This window comes from Nothobranchius furzeri, chromosome 9 (assembly GCF_043380555.1).
Source record: "Nothobranchius furzeri strain GRZ-AD chromosome 9, NfurGRZ-RIMD1, whole genome shotgun sequence".
Lineage (NCBI taxonomy): Eukaryota > Metazoa > Chordata > Actinopteri > Cyprinodontiformes > Nothobranchiidae > Nothobranchius > Nothobranchius furzeri.
This window is the reverse complement of record NC_091749.1, coordinates 9,902,672-9,907,279: the sequence shown is the minus strand read 5'-3', so window position 1 is coordinate 9,907,279 and position 4,608 is coordinate 9,902,672. Positions and strand designations below refer to the sequence as shown.

Below are 4,608 nucleotides of genomic sequence, written 5' to 3'. Positions count from 1 at the left end.
CGAGAGCTGTGATGTCCGCGACACAGCCCAGCTGCTCGTATTTGTCCGGGGGATAACGGAGCTCACAGAGGAGCGGGCAGCAATGCGGCCGATGAAAGGGACAAAGACAGGGAGTGATCTTTTTACAGAGGTAAATGCGTGCACGGACACTCTGGGATTGAAATGGGAGAGACAGTCAGGTGTCACAACAGACGGTTGTCCAAATCTTACAGGGAAAAATGTCGGACTTTTGAAACATATGCAAGATAAAGTGACAGAAATCGATGCAGATCAAAAATTGGTGTTTTTTGCATTGAATTATACACCAACATGTGTTTTGCAAGTCAGTGCTAAAAATCAACCATGTTACTGATGTTGTTACTAAAATAATAAACTTCATCAGGGCGCGGGCAATGGATCACAGACAGTTTGTCGCTCTTTAGGAGGACTCCACACAGCTGTCAGATGGCTCAGCCTGGGGAAAGTGCTGAAGAGGGTTTGGGACTTGAAAGCAGAGATTCAGGATCTCTGCTGGATTTCTACTCTTCTCTTAAGGAGGAGCACTTTCCAAACCTGAAGAGACATGCTCAGAAGATGTTGGTTTTCTTCGGCTCTACCTACATTTGTGAACAAACATTTTCAATGATGAAGTTTACAAAATCCAGGTAAAGATCCTCTCTCACTGATGATCATTTGTCAGCTGTGCTTCGCATCTCCACCTCAGACATTCAACCTGACTGATGCACTCGTTAAAGCCCAGCAGAGACTAGATTTCTCTCATTGAATAAGAAAAAAATCGCTTAAAAACACAAAATAAGGTGTTTGGACCACAAATGTAGGCAACTAGCAGTGAACTGGGACACTTTTTTTTAAACCTCTTTCTCAAGATCACAGTTCAGTGATTTTATTTTACAGACAATACTGTGTGTCTGTAGAACGCTAAGAACCTCTTTCCAACAATATTTGAAACTCAAAATGTGTTTTGGAGTGAATGTGACTAAAACTGTTAACTAATATAAGTCACAAATGTTTAACAAAAACCAAATGCGCACTTTGTTTACCATTGCCTTGGGAAATTTGAATAAATCACATTTTTGTAAGCCAACCTCACTTTTTCCTTTTTGCTCATTTATAACATATAGTCTACTCTTACCAGCTTGAAAAAACAATGGTATTTACTGCTTTTTATAAAGAAATACCACTACTATTATGCATAATTGACTTCAGCCTTTTGGCCTGGCCCTCCACAATATTTTCTATTTCTCATGTGGCCCCATGGAAAAAATAATTGCCCACCCCTGCTCTAATGGAAGGTGGGAATTTGCTGTCAGCAGTGGGTGTGTTGGCCCTGGTCGGCCTGAAGCAGACCCCCTCGAGAAGAGGGCTGAGAATGAGCCTTGGTTGGCCCGGAAAAATACCAGGCCACCCAGATATGTAAACAACCTACGCTACCCAGCCCGGGCCGACCCGGTACAGATGGGAATGGCCCGTTACTCTCCACGTGATCATGACCCCATCCTTTGTTGCACCAAGGTACAATCGCCGATTATAAGACAGACAATTACCGCAATATTACTACCGAGCAAGGTGGAACAAATGCAGAAATTTCCGCGCAACGTCATGCCAGCATGGCGTGTTCATAAGACACACCCTTGTTGTAATATTACGCTGATTTGCCAGCACGGTGTGTAAAAAGGGCAACAGGCAGCGTTACAACAAAATGTCAGCACCAAAGCTGAATGTATTCATGTGCCTGAGACATTATTCTCACCTTATTTTTTCAATTTGAAAGGAGAAAAGTGTCCTCACTGCATTTTATTAAACACTCACAAAGGAATGAATTTAACCAGTGTGAAATGTGTCGCATTAATTCTTTTGTGCAAATGTAAATGTGAGCCTGGGATTCTCCAACTCCGATTGCTCTGTTGTCTCTTAAAAGAGAAACACTTTAACATGAAGTAAACCTTCTGGCTCTGAGCAGTGTAAAACTCCTTCTGCTGCGTGACAACAAACACCTAAGCCCTCGATGCCAGATCTGTAAAATTAATCGGTCTGGTACAGTTAGGGGGATGTTGTTTTGAACTGTAATAGATTTCAAGAGTCCACTGGATCTTAGGTTTTATTTTTACAGTGTAATGAGCAGAAACAGGAGCCTTTCTCATGGATACTCTGCTTAGAAAAAAATGAAAAGGGGGGGGGGGGTGTTCACTTTCATTATGTTTTAAAGGAGACATAACATGAAAAACCCACTTTTTTATCCATTAACACAGTGTGTTTCACATTTTAAGTGTCTAAGTGAGCAAAAAGGCTTATATTATTCACTGGAGTTGCTATTTAGATATTTAATAATTAAGTTTTGGGCATATTTGTCCACCCGTTCAGTTTTTCACATTATCTATTACATCAGTAATTTATTTCGTCAGGATAACTACCAAATATGGTAATGGCCCTCGGCTAAACACAGAGCCAATCTGCCATTTTTTCTTCTCGCTAAGATTTTTTGTAGTCCTATTGGAAAAATGCAGAATGTCTGGTTATTTTAGCCACACACAGCTCAAAACTGTTCCTCGTTTTAAGGAAGGGTGGTGTGGCAGTATTTAAACCCAGGAGCTGATGACACTACTGCTAAAAAAACACAGAAGAAAAAGTAGTGTGTTTGTGTTTGTTTGTGTGTGTGTGTGTGTGTGTGTGTGTGTGTGTGTGTGTGTGTGTGTGTGTGTGTGTGTGCGTGCGTGCGTGGTTCGTTCGTTCTGTCTCCAGGCTAGTGGCTAAGTACTGAGGGCTCCATCTGAATTTGGCAGCACCGGGACACAGCAGCAGAGCGGTAAGCTTCATATAACTCTAAAATGTCGACAAACTTTACTTTAGATTTACGGGCATTAGCAGCACTAAAGCGTTAGCATCCGGCTTGCTATCGCTAGCACAGTATGCTAGTAAAGTTAGCACCTAGATTAATGTGGATTTGGCTGATTTTCGTGGAATAAAACGTGATTTCTGATCAACGCCTTCTTTTACACCAGATGATAACCTCCCACTGATTGTAACAGCAGAGAGCCTGTGTGTTATTCTACGTGAGTGTGATGTAATCTTAGCATCCAGCAAATAAAGTCCCATATCAGCTAAAATGCAGCGTGACAAAGTCATTAAAGTGCGTCAACACAGTGGATTTAATAGAGTTTTAAAGAACGATCTCTGAGTGGAGTGAGGTTAGTTTTTTTGTCTCACTGCAGATATAAAAACTAACTCTGCATCAGTCAGACGCAGCAAAGCTCACCGTCTGTATGAGCGTGAGCGTCGGAAAGCTGATAAAATCGGCTGTAAAATAATTAAAACAAAAGTAAAAATGCTCCTTTGCTTTTTAGAGTCAACATCCAGAAGTCTGGAGCCGTGTTTCACTGACAGGCTGTCAGACTAACGCCCTGATGAGCTCAGCAGGGACAAACTGGTCTGATGTTTAGGTAAGTGAAGATCGGCTTCTCCAAGTCCTTGAGATGCTAGTAAAAAATAATGTAGCCAGCTGGCAAATGTTACTTTTCTTCTCCTCTAAGGAACACAGAACGTTCAGATGTTGGCGTTTCACGTCACCTACTGAGGAAGGAGGCTCACCAGTAAAGAGATGGTAGCTGGACCAGACCAAAGTGAGTGATGACACACCTCAGCCACCCTCATCATTAAGAACACCTCACCCCCTGAATCACTCCGTCTGATGACAGCAGAGTGATTTATTTGATGTTTTACTTGTTTAGTCTGTTTAGAAATTATTGAATTACATTATTTTCTGTAATCGACCATCTGATCTGGATGTGTGCAGAATAACTTTCCCCAAATTCAGCAGCAGCTGGCCTACAAAAACTGCTGCAGCATGTAGTAAGTCTGTCTGCACTGCTCTCTAATGAGCTTCCTTTCATAAGGAGTCATTTGTATAATTTTAGTGTCACTATTTTATTACATTTGTAAGAATATGAAGTCACTGCAGCAAAGTGAACTTGTGAACAAACACAAACTTGACTATAAACATGAAAGCTAAAGAAACAACTTTCCTAAAGCTGCTTGTAAACAAAATACGTCATTAAAGTTATTGTCTATCATTGCAGAATATGGCGATGACATCATGGAACTGGTCTTTGGAAAAGTTTTCCCTGAACCAACTCAGTTTCTAGATGAGGTAGAGAAGATCTGCATCTCACCAACCCTCTGGTCTCAGTATTCAGACAACGGAGGTCTCCCACTGTTATCCAGGACCAGTTTGAAGCCCACATACTGCCCCTCCCTCATCATCAGGAAACATCAATCCGTTTCCTGAGGACAACAGAAGACGGCAGGAGGACAGGAACTCTGTGACCTAGATACCACCAGCACCGAGACACAAAGCACCTGTGTGCACAACGCCTGTTTAACTACTAAAGCCTGTTTATTATATTGTTCTACTTATTTGCTGTGAGGTTAATACTTAGAAAATTTGTATATTAATGTAAACAATAAAAAAAAAATCACTGATTGTATGTTTTCTTTTAGATGTAATGGTCCAAACTCAGCCTTGTAGACATTTATTGCATCCTGTAGGTAACAGGCTCAGATCCAGGATGACCCAGCATGCTCTTCTTCCATTCTGGCTGTTAGGGATTTTAT

At 41.4% G+C, this 4,608-nt stretch overlaps 1 long non-coding RNA gene across 1 annotated transcript; it reads left to right on the top strand.

Moving 5' to 3' along the window:
- The first annotated feature begins 2,683 nt into the window (after positions 1–2,683).
- Positions 2,684–4,210, top strand: LOC139071728 (uncharacterized). Its single transcript, XR_011521548.1, has 4 exons — positions 2,684–2,803; positions 3,342–3,437; positions 3,528–3,617; positions 4,074–4,210. It is a non-coding gene; the product is annotated as an uncharacterized lncRNA (long non-coding RNA).
- The last annotated feature ends 398 nt before the right edge of the window (positions 4,211–4,608 follow it).